Source organism: Gymnoscopelus braueri (genome assembly GCF_963280865.1).
Source record: "Gymnoscopelus braueri genome assembly, chromosome: 8".
NCBI classification, from domain to species: Eukaryota; Metazoa; Chordata; class Actinopteri; order Myctophiformes; family Myctophidae; genus Gymnoscopelus; species Gymnoscopelus braueri.
Window position 1 is genome coordinate 50,758,209 of NC_137609.1, and position 24,078 is coordinate 50,782,286.

The following is a 24,078-nucleotide window of genomic DNA, read 5'->3' on the forward strand; positions in this document are numbered from 1 at the left end:
ACCAGGGCCAGCTAAAACTGGGACGCCGAATCTTCCTTAAACATCCACCATCTTTGGACGTGAATCCATTAGAAAACTCCACTGACCTGGAAGGGGAAGATGTTGTCGTTGCGGCCCACGCCGTCGTCCATCCAGGACTTGGGGTTGAAGCCCCCCACGGCGGGGCTGTTGCGGGGGTACTTCTGCGAGCCGGCGCTCATGTGGTTGTTGGGGAAGGTCTTCTTCAGCGGCGAGATGGAGTTGATGGGCGTCACGCCGCCGTTCATCCCCCGCCGGTAGTCCCTGCCGCCCTGCACACACACACACACACACGGGATCATGACCATGTAGTAGAACGCAGTGGTGTTAAGTAACTAAGTGCATTTACTCAATTACTGTACTTAAGTATAGTTTTGAGGTATGTCCAATTTTCAGTACTTTTACTTCTACTTAGGGGTGGGACGATAGGGGGTACCTCACGATACGATATATATCACGATATTAGGCCCACGATAACGATATATATCACGATATTCGACGATGTTCGATATATTGCGATATCACGATATTCGATATATATTGCATGAAAATTCACCAACGATATATCACGATAGTCCTTGTATTCAATTAATAAACACATAAAATAGCACCAAACAGTTCAAAATCATCATTACACAAATACAGAGTAGGAAAAACAATATCGATATTTTTCGGCAGGATATCGATTATTTATCGCGGGAGAAAGTATCGCGATATATCGATATATCGTCCCACCCCTACTTCTACTCCACTACATCTCAGAGGCAAACATTGTACTTTTACTCCACAGCAATCATTTGAAAACTTTAGTTACTAGTTACATTTGTAGATTTGGATTATTACTACAAAACCACTTCAGAGCTATACGTTGGCACTTTGAAAATAGCCAATTTGCAAGCTCACAACGTGTCGCTTTGCGACACGTGAGCTTGTAGATCTGCTAATTTTCAAACGATTTTCATGCATTTGTTTTATCTTCTAGGCTTTGTAAACTAAACAGAATCTAATCAAAATAAATAATGTCCTGTGTCCAAAACAGGCTATATTTAATAATTTTATACTTTTGAATGTTGTTTTAAATACCAGAAATCGGCTATTTTAGAAAATTGAGCATTATCTAAAACAATTCAATATTTAAATAATTTAGCTAAATAAAAAAACAAAAAAATCATAAAAAAAATAAGACATAGAATAGAAATGATGTAATTAAAATAATAAAACTGAATTAAAATGAACAACAATTAAAAACACCTGTGATCAGGTGTAACAGCAGTAGTGGACTCTTACCTGCGAGCCGCCCCAGCCCCCGCCCCCTCCCCCTCCTCCTCCGCCCCCGTAACCCCCGCCTCCCGGGCTCCAGGAGGCGGAGCTGGGCGAGGAGGGGGAGGGGCTCTGGTAGCTGGCCGGCCCCCAGGGGGAGGGGGGGGGCGGCTTGGCGAGCCCTCCTCCGCCGCCGGACAGGTGGTGCTGCGGCAGCTGGCCGACGAAGGACCCCGGCGGCCCCCCGCCCCCCCCCCCCCCCGCCGCCCCCCACGCTGCGGTGCTGCTGCTGCTGCTGCGGGAAGGGGGGCGGCGGGAGCCCGCCACCGGGGGCGCCGGTGTGCGGCGAGGCGGGCGAGCGCCGGTGCTGCTGCTGCTGGGGGGCGTGGCCCGGGTGGGGGGGCGGCGGCGGGGGGTGGGGCTGGTAGTGGGGGTGGGGCGGCGGCGGCGGAGGGGGCGGGGCGTGGTGGTGGGCGTGGCCGCCGGCGTGGTGGGCGTGGCCGCCGATCTGCGGCGAGAAGTTGTTGCCGCCGAAGCCGGGGCTGACGTGGTGAGAGAAGTTCTGGAAGAGCAGCGGCCCGTTGCCCAGGCCTGAGGGAGAGGAAGGACACGTGGTGGTTAGGTGACGGTTAAAAAGATGCAGTAAGTGATGTTTTTCCGTTAAAGGACAACTTTGTTTCTTTACAACCAAGGTTTATATTTTAGCTTGTAATTAAAGGGATATTTCACTTTCAAAAAAACTTTGGGTCATTTTATCATCTACTCAGGCTTTTGTGAGCCCCCCAGTCCGTTTTTAAGTTGCTTGATTCAGTATTTAGATATTTGATATTCATTTTATCAGACACGCCCCCTTCCTATACAAACCCATTATAACTTCAAACTCCATTTCTAACATGTTAGATTCATCAAAAACACCCGTCCTTGGTTCTGGTGACTCACCCTGCCCTCCTAATACGCGAGGGGGCCGTGTTTTTTCGATTACTTTTTTCATTTATTTGTAATATTTTTTTTGGAAAATGAAAAAAATTCAATACATTAAAAAAATTAAATAAAATAAATGAAAAAAGTTATCAAAAAAACACGGCCCCCTCACGTATTAGGAGGGCAGGGTGAGTCACCAGAACCAAGGACGGGTGTTTTTGATGAATCTAACAGGTTAAAAATGGAGTTTGAAGTTATAATGGGTTTGTATAGGAAGGGGGCGTGTCTGATAAAATGATTATCAAATATCTAAATACTAAATCAAGCAACTTAAAAACGGTCTGGGGGTTCACAAAAGCCTGAGTAGACGATAAAATGACCAAACGTTTTTTTGAAAGTGAAATATCCCTTTAAAGTAAATAAAAGATGAGTGTTATTTTTATTTCATTTACTGCTTTCTATAGTTTTAGCAAATTTCGCGATCTTTTTTTTACAGAGGGCGGGGGCATTCTGTCCGGTGGCTAAATATGCCTTTTTTACACAACAAAAAAGGTCCTGTGGTCTTTGATTCGCCAGATGTGAGTTATTGGGGGCTAGAAGAGCTACTGTAAATAATAATAAAGAAAACGCCGGGTTATTGTGTTAGCCACTGGACAGAATGACCCCGCCCACTGTAAAAAAAAGATCGCGAAAATTGCTAAAACTATAGAAAGCAGTACATTTTTTAATTTGAACACTCATCTTTTATTTACTTTAATTACAATCTAAAACATAAACCTTGGTTGTAAAAAAACAAAGTTGTCCTTTAAAAAGGTAAAGTAAGTGATTTTTTGGTTGAAACAAAAAGGTTTTTGTTAAAAGGTTAAAGCACTATATTCTGATAGTAATCATTGCTATAGAGTGTTTGTTCAGTAACAGAAGTCTCCCCGTCTCTCCAGCTCTTTAATAAACAGAAAATACATGTTCAGGTAGGTGACAAAATGTCAGCCAATCAGGAGAGAGTACCCATTCATCAGCTTCATTGTTATAGTGTTCCAGTTCCGATTTGTTCTGCTTTTTTGAAAACGTTCTCATAGATTTCATAGATAGCTGGTCTCATGTTAATGTGTATTGGCAGATAGTTAACCCTTTAGACCCTCAATACTTAGTCAACTTGACCTTTGACTCTGTACTTGGTCTGCTCTTCTTGAATCTGTACTTGGGTCTGCTCTTCTTCCCTCTACACAGACTCTCAGAAAATAGCAGATCTACAAGCTCCGTTGTGAGCTTGTAGATCTTGTAGATCTGTAGATCTGCTATTTTAGGCTAACGTTCCCCACCACATTAACTCATTGACTGCCAGAGTTAAAACCTCGTTCATAGCAGCCCTTGCCAGCGATTTTCGTGTTTTTTTGTTTCGTTATTTTGTTATTTAATTCACATATAGAAAGTGTAGCTGGACAGTTGAATCGTTTTGATCGTTCCACCACTAGAGAGCAGCACACACCAAGCTTGATTGGCTCGCTGACACACTCGCCCCCTCCCAGACCCACTCACACAGTGAAACACATGAACCGGAAGTGAAATGTCTCAGATTCTGTGATCGGCGAAAATTACGATGTAATACACAACGGGGATGACTGTTCGTCACCCAGACCATAGATTATAGGAGGGGAGGTCTCCGATCGTTTTTCATAGCGTGTGAAAACCCGTTTGTTTCCCTATTATGGTCGAAAATGACTGGGGGGAAAAATGTAAAACCGGAAACGGAACCCAAGTCATGAAACCGGATGCAGTGGTGGTTGAAGTAAGTGGAACCTGAAACTTAGCCTGATTCATAACAGAATAGCGTGATCAGAGCATAAAGATCAATAAAGACCATAGATCGCATTAATGCGATCCTGGCGGCCAGGCGCGCTATTTATTAGATCGCATTAATGCGATAATGGCGGCCAATGAGTTAAGATTTGGGGGACCCCCTGTAAGGAACTCTGATGACCCCCTAGGGGTCCCGGACCCCCTGTTGAAGACCCCTGCTATATAGAGTGTTTGTTCAGTAACGGGTCTCCCTGTCTCTGCAGCTCTTCAATAAACAGAAAATAAACGTTCCGGTCCGGACACCAAACTCGTTGCATTGAATTTGTGACACGTTCTGAGTTCATAGATCGGATATTTCCACTATACATTTCTTTATGTTTGAAAACGTATGAAGATGTTTCTACACATACATTGTGTACACATCAATGGGAACGATAATGCAGAGATAATTGCGATCATCTCAAATAATCAGTGATCAGTGGATGATGTAATAGTCGTGGACAGGCTTATTATTACCGTTGCCCGCCGAGGCGGCCGGGTTGAAGAAGCTGACGTCCTCGTTGATGATGGCGGAGCCCGCCGGGGCGGGAGCGATGGCCGCCGACCAGTTGTTGAACCCACTGAGGGACCAGGAACACAGTTAGTATTATAGTTAAAACTGAAACTAACCAAAACTACAACTGACCAAAAAAATAATCAGCCATTTTCAGCCTTATCTTCATATAATTGGTCCTCTCTAATGCTCTTTATAAGATGACACCATTTCTGTCTACTCACTCTGAGGGTCCTATTTTGCGCGTCTTAAGTACCAGGTCTTATGACTTAACTTAAGACATGGAGGCGTGGCAAATGCCGTTTGGCCACTCAGAATAGTGAAACCGCATTGGCCACGCCTCCGCGTCTTAAGTTAAGTCATAAGGAACAGCGTGATCTAGTATGAGAGTGACCACACTAGCATAGACTCCCATTGTTAAGAACGGAATGCGGAAATGCTCTGTCTATCTCAATGAGGAAGTTCCAATGTTTGGAACTAACAGCCAAGATAGCAGCCCGCTTTGCGGCGAAGCGGGCAAAGCATGACGGAACTTTCTCTCTCTATGGCACTGGTACCTAAGACGCGTAAAATAGGGCCCCATGTCTCAGAGGAGGGCCGTGGACAGTTCAGAAACCTTTCTACTGACAATATCACTGGTAGAGTGACATAGTCGGTAGAAAAAGGTTTGGACATTTCAAACGAGACCTTTTTATTTTATGCTGTATCAGAACAATGGCTTCTATTTCAGCATGCTAACTTTCCAGGAATAGAACGGCTGTAGTTTCTACGAGCTTGGATTCCCCATCGATGATGTGAACTGTCCACAGCCCTCCTCTGAGACACAGAGTGAGTAGACAGAAATGGTGTCATCTTATCATGAGCATTAGTGAGGACCCATTATATGAAGATAAGGCTGAAAATAGGTGATGTGCTCCTTTAACTGGAATAAAAAGAAAGAGGCTTTACGAAAACTCTATAACCAACTGAAACTGTTTACAAAACTAACTAATCTAAAATGATAGAGAAAAATGTCCTTAAGTTATATTATATGTGTCAATATTTCATACACAAGCCTAGTATTTTGTATATGAAGGAGTATACTTTAAGTTCCTATGTATTAGTATGGCAATGAAAACTCATTTATTAACCCATTAAGGCCTGAGGCCGATTCAAAAATGTTTTTCTAAATCCTAACAGTTTTTTGAAGAAATGTTTTGACGATTTTTCAAAAATAGCAGATCTACAAGCTCGTAGCGCGGCACTCGGTGCCGCGCTACGAGCTTGTAGATCTGCTATTTTTGAATAGCCGAAGAAACCTAAAATGACAGATAAAACCATAATAACCTTGTGGAGGAGCCGTTGCCTGATTGGACGCCGGGGCCCGACGGCTCCTGGTAGTCGAAGCCCGTCAGAACGGGTGACTCCAGACGCAGCTGTTTGTCCTTGATACCCGTGTCGGCGGCGCCGTTGTCCGCCTTGCCTTCCTCCGAGCGGGCCTTCTCCAGCTCACACATGATCCCGCCCACACCTAGGGGTGTCACCGTCATGAAGGTATTAGTTAACCACTAAAAAGGTGTTGTTAATTATATATTTTGGTTGAAACAAACGTTTCTGGGGACCCCCCCCAAAATCATGTGGGGGGACCCCCCTCGGGGTCCCGACCCACAGGTTGAGAACCACTGCACTATGAAAACAGACGTCGCCAAGGACTGAGAGATAGGGGTGTGCCGATACACTAATTTCACGATACGATACTGGGCTCACAACTCCGATACGATTTCGATACGATACGCACTTTTTTATTATGAAAATATATGGGGGAGAAAAAAAGCAAATGCAAACAAATAATTCTGTTTTTGCATTATTCAGACATGCAAACTGGTAGCTTTTCAGCTACAATAGCCGTTTTGAATCCAAATAGGGCAATAGTGTGAGACCTGACCCGAAAAAAAACAACATGTTGTCACCCTTTTCACCTCGGGGCTGTTTGCATGCCTGATTATTATTATTGTAAAAAATAAACTTTTTTTTTTTTTCGATATTTTTTTTCCCCAAAACGATACATATCGTCACGAAAACGTATCGCGATATATCGCGGGACGATATATCGGCACACCCCTACTGAGAGATAGAGAGATATACAGAGATATACATATATATGGGCGTGCCCATATTATTATGTGCATAATACTGATGACATCACGGATCTCCATATATGGGGTATATGGGTCAGTTCGGCCGGGCGACGTACTGCGGGCCCAGAACCTCTAGTTCTCAAAAAATGCATGGAGGTGGAAACCTCATATGTCCTAAACCAGGGGTCTTCAACAGGGGGTGCGGGACCCCTAGGGGGTCCTCAGAGTTACTACAGGGGGGGCCGCCAAATCTCTGTGTGATATGATTTATTTTTTATATTAAACCACTTGAACCCTAGCAGAATCCCTATTCTGAGGAGAACTTTTAGCCAAAAATAGCCGATCTACAAGCTCATAACGCCTCGCGCTGCGAGGCGTTATGAGCTTGTAGATCAGCAATTTTTTGGGGGCAAAGAGGTGTAGGTGTAGAGGGAAAAAAGAGCAGACCAAGTAAAAAAATAAATAAAGTTAAATCTGAAACACAATTTTATACAATATAGTAGGGGGTCCCTGCTTCATCTCTCTCTCAGCTAGGGGGTCCCTGGATGTCCTAAACTGCTACTTTTCAGGATTCAAAACAGAGTTCTCCAACGGGCCTGAAAATCAAGGCCCGGCCCGACATACTTTTAGGCCCGAAAACCCAAAACACCCAAAAAAGGTTCATCTTGTGCTTAATGTCCTCAAAGTCACGCATCCAACAACCTTTGAACTGAACAGAGATAATGGCCAAAACATCTTGAAAACGTCCACTTCCGATTTTCGATCGCCGATTTTCGATTGAGTTTTGGCCATTGTCGCTCCGTTTTTCTTTAATAACACGGGCTGGGAAGGTCGGATACCTGAGTAAAGTTCACTTTGAGTTGCATCCAACACATCCACTGCCATTTCCGTCGGCCTTAAGGTCATTACACACCGGCGAATATGCGAATATACGCAAAATTCGGACTCGTTCCGAATAATTAAAAGACGCTTTTTCGCTTCGCTTTTTCGCTCCATGTAAGCTTGCATTGACTTTATACGTTTTTTTTTTTTTTTAATATTATTCGCATGAAAAAAATCGCCCCGGTGTGTAAGGACCTTTACCGTTAGGGCAATAGGGGCGGTTGAAAAGTCTTTTTTGGGGGTACGATTTTTTCTTCTCTTTTTTTGTTTTCTTCGCGGAACCCGAGACTCGAACGACGGGCCCGACTAATTAGCATAGATTTTGGGCCCGGCCCGAAAACGTGGGGTCGGGGCAGAATTTGAAAACTCTTAATTCAAATTCAAGAACAGCGAAAGTAGCAGATCGACAAGCTCAAAACGCGCCGCTTTTCGAGCTGCGTTTCGAGCTTGATACTCGAGCTTGATACTCTTGATGCTTTTGTGACGCTGTAGTATGTAGGGCGACAACGATATTCGCAAAACAATTGCGATTATCGCAAACAAATCCCGATCACGCGATTGTTATATCATAATTGTGACGGGGGGGGGGGGGCCACGTTGTGAGAGGGGGGGGGCCTACCGTTTCCGCCCTCGTGGTGGCTCCCGGGGGACAACTGCTGCTGCTGCTTCTCTTGTGTTTCTTGCATTTCCTGTGTCTGCTGCTGCTGTGCTTTGGGCTTCTCCGGGACCCCCAGGATGTCGTCCCCCCCCATGCTGCCGTGGGTGGCGGAGGCAGGAAACAGCCAGGGAGAGCCCCCTCCTCCTAGAGCCATGGGATTATGGATTTTTTTTTGGATGGAATAGAATACTTTAACAGGGTGTCTTCAACCTTTTTTTCAGTCCCAGGACCCCCCTAGCTGAGAGAGAGCTGAAGCAGGGACCCCCCCACTGCATAACCACAAACCTGAAATACTTCGTACTTGATTTCTCTCCTACACCAAACCTCTTTGCCCGCAAATAGCCGATCTACAAGCTCACAACGCCTCGCAGCGCGAGGCGTTGTGAGCTTGTAGATCTGCTATTTTCGGCTAATGTTCCTCAGAATAGAGATGCTAGGGTTCAAGTGGTTAATGTAAAAAAAAAAAAACGCCCCGTAGCAACTCTGAGGACCCCCCAGGGGTCCCGGACGCCCTGTTGAAGACCCCCTGCTTTATTGCACTGGCCTGAAAACAGCATGTACTGTACCAGAAAGCTACAAGTGGAGTTAGATATGAATTCCCATTGAAATGTGGTCATAACACTGTTTTTCCCCTTTTCTCCACTGTAAATATAGCTACTGTATCTGTATCAGCTCCTGGTCGAACATATCAGCGGCAGCTTAAGGGCGGGATCTTGGCAAGACCGGATGTGACGCCATGGAGAAGCTCCTACTGCGTTGTAGTTCTTTCTCGATTCATAATGGTTGAATAGTATACAAAATAACTACTACTGGCGCTGCTACTATACGTCATGTAGACGCGTCAATGTGATCGGTTGGAGTTAGCACGCCCAGGCGGTGATAGACAGACGGTCCCGTCCAATCACCTGCCAAGTAGCTTGAAAAAAACGGACCGCCGTCTTGCGGTGGTTTGGGCTACCGAGGTCCTAGATGGAAGTAGGATGCCAAACAAATGTGTGAAGCAAGCTTCTTACAGCGACACGTTGTGAGCTTGTAGATCGGCTATTTGAACTATTTGAAAATGTTTTCAAAAATAGTAAAAAATGGCAAAGAGGTTTAGGGATAATGGGTAAGGCACCGACGAAAATAGGGCCCTTACTGTTTTACTGTACCTCCTTGCGGTTTATTTTTTTACTAATAAAAGTATTCGATCGATAAAAAAAGTGAAATTAGTTAACATAGCGTCACAAATCATTGTAACCACTTAGCTTTGGCTATTCAAAAATAGCAGATCTACAAGCTCATAGCGCGGCACCGAGTGCCGCGCTATGAGCTTGTAGATCTGCTATTTTTGAAAAAAAATCTTGAAAATGTGTGCATCTCTTTGAATACACATATTTTTTTGAGTAAATACCTCCAAAAGGTTAGCGACACCCACAGTCACAATACCAGAGGGAGCGTTAACAACAATTTGGTACCACCCACCCATAAATCAAACATGGGCAAATTCTCCTTCTACAGCACTGCCACCCAGGATTGGAATAGTCTAACTCCATCCCTCAAAAAATGCAGTTCGCTGGGCTCATTTAAAAGAGCCTTAAAAAATCACCTTTCAGGAGGCCAAAGGTGGAGGTAGTACCATTTTCCCGTTAGACAGCAGACCCCCCCCCCCCTGTTCTTGTACATATTATTTTTTTCCCCTCTTTTTTATTTTTTTTGTTGTACATAGTGTTATATATTGTTTTTGGCTGTTTATTTTGTAATGATATTTGAACTGTGGTGCCACTATATATGCCTATGAATTAAATACCAAGGCCCTCATTGGAAACAAGTCCGCAAGGACTTTTATGAACGGACCTGTTAGACAAAGTATTTTAAATGTAACTGTGCTGTTTTACATTTTTTGCCTAATAAAATATTCAATCAAAAAAAAAAATTTAAAGCAGTGGCGTACCCCACTGTAGAGGCAAATCCTGGGGACGCCACTGTTTTAAAGCGAACATTTTTAACTCAAATCTTTCTTCTGGGGGGTCCTTGGGCACAAAACACAAGCTCAAGCACAAAACTACAAGCTCATAGTGCGGCACCGCGCTATGAGCTTGTAGATCTGCTATTTCTGAATAGCCAAAGCTAAGTGGTTAAAATGATTTGTGACGCTATGTAAACTAATTACACTTTTTTTTATCGATTGAATACTTTATTAGTAAAAAAAATAATGGTCCGCGGCCAAATGTATATCAGTTTAGGGGTCCTTGGCATGAAAAAGGTTGAAAACCACTGAACTAGTGGGCCTTGATCCAGAAAAAGGTTGAGAGCCAGTTCTTTATTTTTTTTAACCAAGAATATGGGTTTCTAACTAAGCGCTTACCTCCTGCCGTGGTGCCATTGCCCTGGGCGGCCGGGGAGCTGTTTATGAAGGCCTGCGGGCCGGCGGGCTGCGCCGACACATTCTGCTGGTGGTGGTGTGGGGGGGGTTGCAGGTGGGGGTGGATTCGGACCGGGAATGCGGACTTGTTGCCAGTGTTGTTTTGAACTAGGACTCCGAACCCGTAATCCCCCATTTGTTTGCTGCTCCCGGCTCCGCTCCCCCCACACACGCGCGCACACAAATAGCTATCCCGTGATCGCTAGGCCCTGTCGAGAGAGAGAGAGGGGGGGGGGGGGGAGCACGCACACACACACACACACACACACACACACACACACAGACAGAGGGAGAGTGTCATGCACCGAGTCAGCAGTGCATCCGACTGATGCCAGTTTAAATGAAGCCATTCCCCACTGACAGCCGAAACAGCAGTGGTGGGGGAAAAAGTACTCAAATGTTTTACTTGAGTAAAAGTATCAATACTGCAATGTAGAAAATACTCTGTTACAAGTAACAAGTCCGGAATTCAAAATGTACTCGAGTAAAAGTACAAAAGTATTTGTATCAAAATGTACTTAAAAGTATCAAAAGTAAAAGCACTAAAATGTTTGAAAATAGCAGAACTGCAAGCTCACAACGTGCTGCATCGCGACGTGTTTTGAGCTTGTAGATCGGCTATTTTCAAACAGCCTAGGTATAAAATAGGGCTAAACGGGTTAATGTAAGTTTTATAATGTAATAATTTATATCTGCAAAGTAACTAGTAACTGAAGTTTTCAAATAACTGTAGTGGAGTAAAAGTACAATATTTGGATTCTGAGATGTAGTGGAGTAGAAGTAAAAGTATTGAAAATTGGAAACGCTCAAGTAAAGCACAAACACCTCAAAATTGTACTGAAGTACAGTACTTGAGTAAATGTACTTAGTTACTTTCCACCACTGCAAAACAGACAGCGTCAACGTTCTTCATCAAACAAAAGCGCCATTATTTTATAAGTCATTTTATCATAACCATTATACACGCACACACACACACAGTAGCCTGCTTCACTCCCTGGAATCCTTGACATACATAATGATTATTATGCCACAACATCATGCAGCCATGAATAAGCTCTTTTTTCTTACAATGGACTCACTGAGAGAGGCTAGCGGCGCAACGGCTAATCGAGCTAATCAATTTGAACCGATTATTAAAAAGAAATGATTGATCATCGAAATACCCCCCAAAAAATATGGCAGATCTACAAGCTCCCAACATCGCCATGCATTGGGAGCTTGTAGATCGTTCGGCTGTTTTGGGGGTATTCCTGCGCAATACCACTGTAATCATGTGTGGTTAAAAAACATCTTATTTCATGTTGATCCGTCTATATATTTAACAAAATATGCAAATAGCAATCTTCTCGATTAACCAAACAAAGTAGTCATCAACGTACAGAATAATCCCTTCAAGGAAAATAGTCGCTTTCAGTCAATTTCATGTTGATTCGTTGATATAGATACTTAACAAATATCCAAATAGCACTCTTCTGAATTACTCGATTACTTGCTTAACCGAACAAAGTAATCATACGTACACAATAATCCCCTTAAAAGGAGTAGTTCACCCAAAAAACTACTTATGTTCTCTCAATTACACACCCCCATGAAGCCTTGAATTCATGGAGATTTTTTAAGTTTTTGTCCCAATAATTTGATGACTATGAGACTCAAAATGTCTCCTTTGGAGAAAATAAGTAATTTTTGGGGTGAACTACTCCTTTAAAAGCAAAAAAAACAGTGGCTATAGTGTCACGGCCCCTACAGAAAAGCCACATCCATCCCAGGTTTCTATTTTAAACCCCCAGTGACGTTGTCAGGGTGCTTTGCCTTGCTGGCCACAGCAGATCTGTGGTGTGTGTGCTGGCTGCTGGCTTTCTGGTTAGCATGTCACTGTCACATTCTCTCTCTAAAAAATAAACTCACCGACCACCACGATCTGTGTGTGACAGGCAAGTCACACAGCATGCTGAATCACCACACAGCATCATAACACACCGCAGTCATAATAATATTCATTGTGTCATGTAATATATCTGTTTTGTGGTGTGTAAAAAAAAAAAAAAACATTGACATTATATGCAATGACCTTTGGCCAGATGCTATTTAAAGGCCCTCAATAAAAAAAAAGTATTAAAATATGTCATAATAATAGTCATTATGGCATGTGATATATTTGTTGTGTGATGTATTTTTAAAAAAAAAAGGATGGCACTACATGACCTTTGGCCATATGCTATTTAAAGGCCCCCAATAAAAAAGTATTTTTAAAAATTGTTAATGATAATAATATTGATACAGGATTATATATATATATATATATATATATATATATATATATATATATATATATATATATATATATATTTATTTATTTTTTGTTTCACCTTCGACCTTGTTTTGACTGACAGCTGTCACAGGGGACATTGTTGGACCTTTATAAACGTCACACACATGAAAAAACACCCTTAAATCTGGATAGTGGATCAAAAAAACGTTGTCACGTTAATTATGATGATTACGATTATGATTACTGTACATAAATGCAGTCCATGCACCCCCCCCCCACCGTTAGCCAAACCCCAGCTATAATAACCCACCGTTAGCCCAACCTTACAGTGCTATCTCTACGAAACGCCGTGTTTTAAGTATAATATAATAAATGACCTCCGGAAAAAAAAGAGCAGATCTGCAAGCTCACAAGGCGTCACGTCCGCGACGCCTTGTGAGCTTGCAGATCTGCTCTTTTATTTTTTTAAAAATCGGACAGCTCCAAGCTAGTAAGTACTATCTATCTATCTATGGGGGAGAAAATAGAGGAAAAAAAATACAAAATAATAATAATAGTAATAACAAAAAATAATAATAAAATACAATAAAATAAATAAATAAATGTAATAATAAAAAAGTAATAAAATAAAAATAGAGGAAAAAAATTCAATTAAAAAAATACAAAATAATAATAATAGTAATAACAAAAAATAATAAAATACAATAAAATACAATAAAAAAATAAATGAATGTAATAATAAAAAAGTAATAAAAAAAATAGATCCATATTTCACCTTGATTTGGTTCGATTCCCCCCTCTCCCCGGCGATTCGATGGCTATCGTTGGTTAGGATCGTGTGTGTGAATCCGCGTCGGGGTGGTTCTACAGATCTAGAGGTTCTGTTGGATCTATAAATCGGGGGTTCTGGTGGGGTGGTGGGGGGGGGGGGGGTTCAGTTTCTTCTGACGTGTCCTGCTTGCTCTGTGGCTCAATGACACAGCTCTCTCTCTCTCTCTCTCCTGGTGGATCCTCTACGTCTCTCTACCCTTTTTTTTTCTTTCCCCTGAAGATTACGGTTTAAATCGACGTTGGCAGCGCGTTCAAAGCGTCGGGATCCTCTGGGTCGAGCCTCATTCGACGGGTTTCATCGCGGATGCGGTTCGGATCGGTGTATTTACGTGTTTAAATGGCTATTTCTCTCTCTCTATATGTATATACGTGCTGCTCTGTGTCTCTCGGCCGAATGACAAGAAGAACTGACTGATCAGCCGCTGGGAGCTTCCGGTGGAGGCCCCGCCCCCCGGGCGTTGCCAGGTTTTTGAGAGAGACGAGCAACCCAGGTCTGGGAAAACAAGCCCCCAAAAAAAGCGACTATCAGGCTAAATTGTTGGCCTATTTGTTATTAAATAAATAGATTTTATTTGTATATATTTTTTTTTTGTACCGTTTCTTTTTATGTATTATTAAATAAATTAGCATTATTATTATATTTGTATGTATTAATGTATTAAATTATTATCAAATTAATTAATTACGTTATTAGCCAATATAATAAGTATACTGTGTATAGAGTACAGTAGTCCTGACGTCACTCGTTCATCCCCTGGTTCGTAAGGTAATTTCTCTATGGAGAATAACATTGGGTCATCTTAGAATCGTCTCATATAAGAATTGTGGTCCAAAAATAAACAAACTGTCTCGGCGATATTGTCAGGGAGGAGGTTCTGTATCGTTTATGATAGTCAGTCACTTATATTTGATACAGTCTGTTTCTGGCGAAAATGTAGCTAATTCGGCGGAAGTAACATTAGTGTTTTCTCACCGTCAGTTGATGCTTCATATCCATAAGAGTCAAACCGCCGGGATCATTAGTTTATTTTTGGAACACAGTTCTTATTTGACGCGATATTAAACACGTCTATGGGGATTCAGAACGGGGGTGGAAAACCACGAACCAGGTAGGATGTGTAAATTACGTCAGACTTCGGTGCTCTATTACGCCAGCTATTTGAAAATAGCAGATCTACAAGCTCACAACACGATGATGTGACATCTCCCCCCCCCCTCCTTTTTTGGGGATTTTTTGGAATATTATGGCATTATGAAACAAGCCTGAATAAGCAACTACACTTTAGAAACAAGCCCAAATAAACAACTACACTTTAGAAACAAGCCCAAATAAACAACTACACTTTAGAAACAAGCCCAAATAAACAACTACACTTTAGTAAACACGCCCAAGTAAACAACTACACTTTAGAAACAAGCCCAAATAAACAACTAGGCCTACACTTTAGAAACAAGCCCCAGAAAACCACAAACCACAACTGGCAATATTTACAAGCAACTTTACAGAAAAACAAGCCCAACGTCGCTTATAATAAGCGGACATGGCAACACTGCCCCTCGGCCCGTTAACTACGCGTGATTGGACGAGCTGCTGCCTTGGCTCGTGCTGGTCGTCACCGCCCACTGAGGCGGTGGCAGCTAAGCCCCGCCCAGTGAGGTCCAATGATCCTAATAGAGGAGAGGTCGTGAGAAAACCCACACTCACGCGCACACAAACTCACACGCCACGCACGCACACCAAAGATAGATAGATAGATACCGTTACCGTAGATAGATAGATAGATAGAGAGAGAGAGAGAGAGAGAGAGAGAGAGAGAGAGAGAGAGAGAGAGAGAGGGGGGGGTGGATGGATGATAGACAGACAGACAGACAGACAGACAGACAGACAGACAGACAGACAGACAGACAGACAGACAGACAGACAGACAGATAGATAGATAGATAGATAGATAGATAGATAGATAGATAGATAGATAGATAGATAGATAGATATAAAATAATATAATATAAAATGTGTATAATTCTTCACCACATTCCATGGACCCTCACCCTCCAACATCCATGAAACAATCAAATCAATCAACCAACCATGTGACATCTCTCTCTCTGATAGACCCTGTCAGTCCAGCTTACTGGATGTCACTTTACTGTATAGCTGCCCAACAACCCCCCCCCCCCCCCCCCTCTCTCTCTCTCTCTCTCTCTCTCTCTCTCTCTCTCTCTCTCTCTCTCTCTCTCTCTCTCTCTCTCTCTCTGGCTTTATGACGGCCATTAGTCTCAGGTTTCACAGATGACAGTGTGTCAGTCACTGATAGACAGTGGACCATGCAGCCACAAATGGCCGCCTAATAAATCTGTCAGATAGAGTCCAGCTGGAGATGGTGGTGGGGGGGGGGGGGGGGGGGGATTCGCAGCATTTTGCATCAGCAGTAAATGTGTGTTAAACAGATGAGCAGGCAAAGGAAGCAGGTATCTGTTTTTTTTAAATGATTCTTTAAAAGGCTATATATGGTTCCACGAAGAACCATCACCTAAAGATGCACTTTATTTAGTGAATGGTTCTTCATGTTCCTCATAATGGTTCCACATAACCTTTGTGATGGTTCTTTGTGGCACCTTTAACCGCTTAAGACCTATAGCGTCCTGATTTGCATGCGATTTTTGTAACCCTTTTTTTTTTCACCCAGTGCCAAGGTAGATCTGCTATTTCTGATATAGAGATTTGGTGTAGAGGGGAAAAAGGAGCAGACCTGCAAGTATAGATCCCTGGGAGACACTGGTTGATGAAGTATATAGGGTTTAAAGTGGTTAGGGGTTCTTTCTAGAACCAAAAATGGTTATTTAGTGGGGCGGCAAAGCACGACATATCAGCCTATAATCTATAATCGTTAATTTTTTGCGATGAAAGCGCCACATCTGGCAGAAGTGTTGATTGATCTATTGGGAACAAATCTGGATATTGGGACATCAGAAATTCGCACCCTGGTGGTCGTGGCAGACATTTTTCAAAATGGCCACCAGCGGTTGGTCCAATCTTCCTAGTTTTATGAATATGGGGGCGTACGCTGGCCTAGCGGTCCAGGCACATACCACATAAGCTGGTAATCCAGCATGACAGCGTGTCGCAGGTTCGACTCCCGGCCCCGACGACCTTTGCTGTATGTCTCCCCCCCCCATCTCTCTCCCCATTTCCTGTCAGCCAACTGTCCTGTCCAAATAAAGGCATAAAAGCCCCCAAAAATATATATTAAAAAAAAAAAGGTATGTGAATATGAAGGTGTGTGGGTGTGTTCATGCTAATTACCTAAAAGGGGGCGTTGCAATGGGAGTGGCCTAGTTAACAGCAACGTTGCAATGGGAGTGGCCTAGTTAACAGCAATATGTGGGGGGAATTGTTCAAATGGTGAAACAAGCGGGAAAGTTTGGTTTTTTATTTAACTGCTGTTTTAACCGACCCATATCATCTCTGTCAGGTGGAAACCTCATTATGTCCAAAACTGTCTCTTTTCAGGATTCAAATTTAAAAGTATGAAAAGTAGCAGATCTGGCAAGCTCAAAACATGTCGCTTCGCGCCGCGTTTCGAGCTGCGTTTCGAGCTTGTAGATCTGCTACTTGTGACGGCTGTAGTATGATCAAGTAGGGTATTCATTTAAGAAAAAAACACAAAAAGTTAAAATAAGGAGATAAGAGGTTTCTGCCCGACAGCAACGATATGCAACGATATGTATATATATGTATATAGGTATATAGGTATTTCACTCATATCAGGAATATCTTGTTCTTAAACTTGTGATGAGACAATAAAGCAATAAAGCAGGATAAAGACAGTGGTCAAGATCAGTGGATTACTGATACCATGAGAGACCAAAATGTTTCATTGTGAAAAGATAGACAGATATAAACAATACTCAATGGTGTGATATATCATGATTATAGCATGGCTACGGATGTTGCAGGCACGACAGTTGCAAAAAAAATGCTTGAACCCTAGCATCCCTATTCTGGGTCAAACATTCACAAAACAAATTGCTGATCTACAAGCTGACAACATGCCCCATTGCGAAGTGTCGTTGTGAGCTTAGACGTTAGCTATTTTCAGGATGTATCTCGGACAGTAGGCTAACGGGAGAGATTAAGGCCCAAGGTTTGATCTCAAAAGTTAATCAGAGAGTGAGATTCCTTGCCAGGATTCCTACTTTTATAAATAGGACAGCGTTAGAGTTTTGTCAGGGGCCCTAGGCCTAGTACTGTGTCATTTTGACTATGCTTGTTCATTATGCAGTGCCAAAGTATTTGGCATGGTCACGTCACAAGAGGGAGCTCCCTGAGGTTCCTTCCAAGTTCAAGACTAATAGTGTGCAAAACTCATTCCTGTACTCAGGGGCTGTGTCCTGGAATACTTAACCTGTCGATAGTTCTTTTGTTGTCTCCGCCATGCCGAAGGCGTGTGTGTGTGTGTGTGTGTGTGTGTGTGTGTGTGTGTGTGTGTGTGTGTGTGTGTGTGTGTGTGTGTGTGTGTGTGTGTGTGTGTGTGTGTGTGTGTGTGTGTTTGTGTGTGTGTGTCCGGCACAGTTGGACAGATCGGTATGAAACTGTGCACACACTTCCTGTTATATAGCGCCACCAGGAGGCGTTTTTTACAAGACACATTTTTTGTGATATTACTCCCACAGGTTTTGTCCAAAGATCACGCAAATCGGTACACATTATCTCTATAGTCAAGTGATCAAGACGGATCTGTCCGATGTTTCATAATTATGCTATACTGATTGGTTAAGATGGCTTCCAAAGAGTGGCCCGTTTTGAACGAAATACCTTAAATCATGAACGCAGCGTCCGATTACCATGAAACTTGGCATGCTCATTCCCACTAGGCCAAGGAAGAAAAAGAAGAAAAAAAAGACGGTACACATTATCTCTGGGGTAATGTGATCAAGATGTATGAGTTTGATTTTTCAGATCCTGGGTAGGTAACCCGGCCTGGCGGAGACCTGTGCTCCGAGGAGCACACTTTTCTGGTTTCATTAAAATTCTGGGCGAAGAGCTGGATCAGAAGGAGTCGAAGCTGGGTTCAACTACGTTTTTGTTCAGTTGGCTTGCTCCTGGTGCATCTCTGATGCTTTTTTTATGTTGATTTAAATGTGATGTATTGTATTGTGGTCTTTTTCCTCGTCTTCCCTCTCCCCTGGCGTGGTGAGGCACACCCACGCAGCTCCCACTGAGACTTCTCTATGTGCACCCCGGCACACTCACTTGCACTTGATCACACACACACACACACACACACACACACACACACACACACACACACACACACACACACACACACACACACACACACACACACACACACACGCACACACGCACACACGTTCAAGCTTGTGACTGTGGTTGTCCTCACATACATCTTTTAAAGAGATAGTTCACCCCCCAAAATACTTTTTTTCTATTGATTAGTCACCCCATGGAGACTTGAATTCATGGATTTTTTTTCCCCTTTTTGTTTAATTCCTAAGCCAATAATTTCATGACCGGCAGCGGTTTCGGTAGGGGACACAAAGAGTCTCCTTTTTGTCTCCTACCGGAACCGCTGCCTACCGGTCCGCTGGTCAACAAATTATTGGCTTAGGAATGAGACAAAAACAATAAAAATATAATAAGTCTCCATGGGGTGACTAATCGATAGATTACTATCCCTATCCCTTTAAGGAACAAAATGGAAATAAGCATGAGCGTTATTGAGGTTTTTTGTATCCTTTTGATAATGGTGGAGCTTATTAGCCTGGTATCCAGCCTGCTTCGCTACGTTCGGCGGACTTTTTTTTCTCTCTTCGCTTCTCAGTCTGGAAAGCCTCCTATCTCCAAGGGAGGCGGGACATGGCATAAGGTAGGAATCGAACCGTGGCTTCTGATTGGTCTGTGGTGCGGGGCGGGACAAAAAAAACAGTGTGATCGTTGTGATTTGTCATTCGTTTGAACAACATCCAATCAGCAACGACGTTGCCCAACGTAACATAATGTAGTTCCAGTGTAGTTCTGCAAAACGAGTCAATAGCTAGGGTGCTCTCCAGACTGAGAAGCGAAGAGAGAAAAAAAAGTCCGCCGAACGTAGCGAAGCAGGCTGGATACCAGGCTAGGAGCTTATGTGTGGACGGTATGTTTGTATATAATAGAGATGTCAAAGTCAACTGAACAGTTTGTGCAACAAGGTTAAAAACCACACCATTCAAAAATAAATCACACAAGGTCATGAGATGTGAATAATTACCCAATTCTTGACATTCATTGCATATTGCTCTTGATATTACCCCATACCCATTAAGCAATATCTTATAACATGTTTGCCAGCATTTAGCAACAAGATTCACCCGCAATCTTAACCGAAATCGTTATGGTTGCTAAAATATTGGTGTCATGCATAGCATAGATTGTAAGCACTTCAGTGACTTGTGGCGCACCAATTTGCCTCTGTGATAATAACATGCTTGTTATGATTATGTTTAGCAAATGATAATGACACAAACGGATTTAACCACTTGAACCCCAGCATCCATATTCAGGGGGAACATTAACCAAAAAATAGGCGATCTACAAGCTCACAACGTGAGCGTTGTGAGCTTGTAGATCGGTTATTTTTGGTGAAGAGTTTATGTGTAGTAGACGGCCAAGTATTATACAGAGACAACTCATGTCCAGTCTGGAGGGTTTAAGAGGTTAATTCACTGCAGAAGGTCCCATTTCACAACTTTTCAAATGTATAAAAATCTTTTGAAAATAGCAGATCTACAAGCTCACAATGTGTCGCATCGCCACACATTGTGCGCTTGTAGATCGTCTATTTACAAACGGCAAAACGTATGTAGGGCTGAAGTAGTTACTGTATGTTTTGTAATAATAATCTAAATCAAAAGTATATAACTAAAATTTTCGAATAATTGTGGTTGCAAGTAAAATTGCAGTAAAAATACAATGTTTGGAAGTAAAAGTTTTGGAAATTGGAAATAGTCAAGTAAAGTACAAATACCTCAAACTTATACTTAAGTACAGTACTTGAGTAAATGTACTTAGTTACTTTACACCACTGTCTGCAAGACTACAGAACACATTCCAAAACATGTGCATTTCTGTTCTGTGTCTTTGCTCCTCAGCGAGGCCAACCAAGGCAGGCAAACAAAAAGCAAGTTCATTTCTATAGCACATTTCAACAACAAGGCAATTCAATGTCAATAAGCAAAGGAACACATTATAAAAGTACATTTGAATTCAGTAAACATGAATAATGAATAAATCAAAGTTAAATATCTATCTCCTTAAAATAATCTCATCGTAAAAGAACTGAGAGTTGCAGCAGGGCCTGCAGTTTTCTGAGAGTTTGTCCCACAACGCGTTGCTTCGCACTGTGTTGTGAGCTTGCAGATCTGCTATTTTCACTACTTCTTAAACTTGTTTTTCTTTTTTTTTTCTTTTTATTCATGAAATATTCTTTAAATAATTATGTTGGAATTGTTTTTAATTGATGACAGTACTTTTTGTTTAAACTTCTTAAAATTATTTTTAAATAATAAACTGTATATTTTTTAGGAAACAAAAAAAAGGGCATAGGCTATTTACTCGCGACCCAAACATGGGCCCAGAGACTCCTGACCCACTGTTTGGGTAGCCTGAGGCTACGAGCTCAATCCATGGTCTTGAAGGGCGGACCCAAACACAGCCGCCTGGATTTGTGCGTGGCTTCCTATTGCTTCACCAATCTATGTCCCCGCCTCCCCTCCCCTCCCCCCCTCGGCCTGTGCACGGAGCACGCTGACGTCACCAAATTTAGAGCGACGCCCCTCTGCACTCTGATTGGTTAGGAGATAACAAGGTCCAAGACCATCGTTCTTGCATCGCTCCCCCAGGCTTTTTTTCTTTTGTAACAAAAAAAAAAGCCTGGGTTTCCGAGGCTACTGTTTGGGAAACCTAGTATGGCCCTAGTATAGACCATACAAAGCTCAACAGTATATTTTGAAATCAATTCTTTGACACACAGGGAGCCAGTGTATAAGAACTGGAGGGATACTGCTTCACTTTCTTGGTATATAGTAAGGACCAGAGCAGCAGAGTCAAATGCAGTCGTCTGATCAATTTTTTAGGGAGAAAACCTGTAAAGACCAAATGGATAACAGCTGTGGCACAAATGTGTATGCACGTGTGCGTGGCTGCGTGCGTATGTGCGTGTGTGTGTGTGTGTGCTGGCCCTGGAACTCCGGGCACAAACACAAACAGAGCCACGAGATAGAAAACCCATTGGACTAAACCAAATTATAAAACAGCAAAAGGAAAACTACCTGACACACTGGAAAGAAGCAACACAAAAGCAGAGTAAACTAGAATGCTATCTGGCCCTAAACAGAGAATACGCAGTGGCAGAATACCTGAGCACCGTGACTGACCGAAAACAAAGAAAAATCTTAACCAGGTACAGACTCAGTGAGCACAGTCTTGCGATCGAGAAAGGTTGTCACAGGCAGACCTGTATCCCGAGAGAAGACAGACTATGCACCCACTGCACACAAAATGAAGTGGAAACCGAGCTACACTTCCTAACCGTCTGTCCATTGTACCAAGACATCAGAGACACATACTTCCCACAGATTACAACCACACACGGAGATTTTGAAAACATGACCAATGACAAAAAACTCCCATATCTGCTGGGCGAAGTACAACAATGTGCAAACACAGCAGCAAGATTCGTGAGTTGCTGTGATAGGAAAAGGATATCAAACGGAACACAACCACCCTAAAGACTAATCATTGTGTATATTCCGGCACTATACCTGCACCCAGTGATCTTGGTACATAGAAATTGATCTATTGAAGATTCTGACTTTCAAATGTACATATTTTTTGTTTTGATTGTATTGCTGTATTGTTGTATTGTGCTTTCTGCTTTGGCAATGTAAACGTATGTTTTCTCATGCCAATAAAGCCCTTTGTATTGAATTGAAATTGAATTGAATTGTGTGCATGCGAGACTGAGCGTGTGCTGAATTGTGACAGTGTGCAAGTCTGACTGCATGGATGCGTGCGTGCATGCGCGCGTGTGCGTGAGCATATGCAATGCGTGTGTGAGTGTACTTATTTTTTGCCAACACTTCAATTCGGTTGTTCAGACGTGACGTTGTGCCCCGCTAGAATAACTTCCGGGTCCCAGTGTGTATTTTCCCAATATGTGTCCCTCGCTGTTTTAACAGATCTGAGACTAAAATAACGACTAAAGTGTCATTCTACCGCTTTCCTGGCAACGACAAAAAGAAGAGGAAATCGTTTTTTTAATTTACATCTATATATAAATATAAATAAATATAAAAAATATATATTATAATGTTAATGTAGCAGTATGGGCGTGGGTTCCCACGCTGCCATCCTCCGCCCACTCATCAGTGGGCTGATTGACAACAGTATTAAGGCAACGCACCCTCAAACTCAGTTAGCTGTCTGTCTGTCTCCACACCGGTCCACTATTTGTTCAGGCTGGCCTGTTGGGCTCGCCTGTCTGTATCTGCATCGCGCACCAGCGCAGGTATGTCTCTCCGTCTTGCTGTTTATGCAACTGTCTTATACTGTGTGGCGCATGGTCGTGAACTTGACCATGACCGTTTGTCATTTGTAGCCTCGGTGTGTTTATCCACCTCGTCGGCGTTTTACGCCCAGTCCGGTGTTGGCTTCACGCTGCACAACGGGTACGTTGGTGGTCCTTCCTCTCCACATTATAACCAATTAATTCTATGTCATAGCGGCACTATAATAATCATGGCCTTTACTATTGCTACAGTTATCCCTACCGGTGTCCGCCGCTGCAAGCGGGCCATCATGGCTTCCGCCTTTGCTGCATAGCGGTATGTCACTGTGTGTCTCTCTGCTCCTGTCTTAATGAACATTAGTATTATAAATTGGTAGAATGACACGGCCACTTATCGTTTCAGGCACTGTGATACCACCTGCTGCTCTGCTGCTTTTGACTCACCCACGTCTGTATTACAAACCCTTCATATTGACGCTCCTCGCTGAGGTTCTCCTCTCCCCGTTCCTAAACGGCGTGGACCAACTGGCTCAGCTGAGCGTACACCCTCATATGGGTTTAGAGCATTATTTCCTGACGCAAATGTCCCCACTCAGGCTCTCAGCCAGCCTTATTGTTTAGTTGTTTATTATTTAGCGTCATTGCTCATTCTGTTTATTTGCTTATTATTGCTTTTGTCTTGTTATTTAGTGTTGTCTATTTTGTTGTTTATTGTTTATTTCTTATTTGGTTATTTGTTTATTTAGTATTGTTTATTTTGTGGTTTACTTTGTTTATTCCCTACAAATACGGCCTA

The 24,078-nt window shown here is 42.7% G+C and overlaps 1 pseudogene across 1 annotated transcript in view; it reads right to left on the minus strand.

Annotated features, from left to right (window-relative positions):
- LOC308091031 (cytoplasmic polyadenylation element-binding protein 4-like) overlaps positions 1–14,096 on the minus strand; it is a 75,267-nt pseudogene extending 61,171 nt beyond the window's left edge. Inside the window, exons 1-7 of the transcript XR_013935098.1 lie at positions 13,661–14,096; positions 10,554–10,819; positions 8,168–8,350; positions 5,876–6,059; positions 4,513–4,616; positions 1,306–1,869; positions 87–290 (exon numbers count right to left, since the gene is read on the minus strand). The product of XR_013935098.1 is annotated as a cytoplasmic polyadenylation element-binding protein 4-like (transcript). The remainder of the gene's footprint in view (positions 1–86; positions 291–1,305; positions 1,870–4,512; positions 4,617–5,875; positions 6,060–8,167; positions 8,351–10,553; positions 10,820–13,660) is intronic.
- Positions 14,097–24,078: the final 9,982 nt, after the last annotated feature.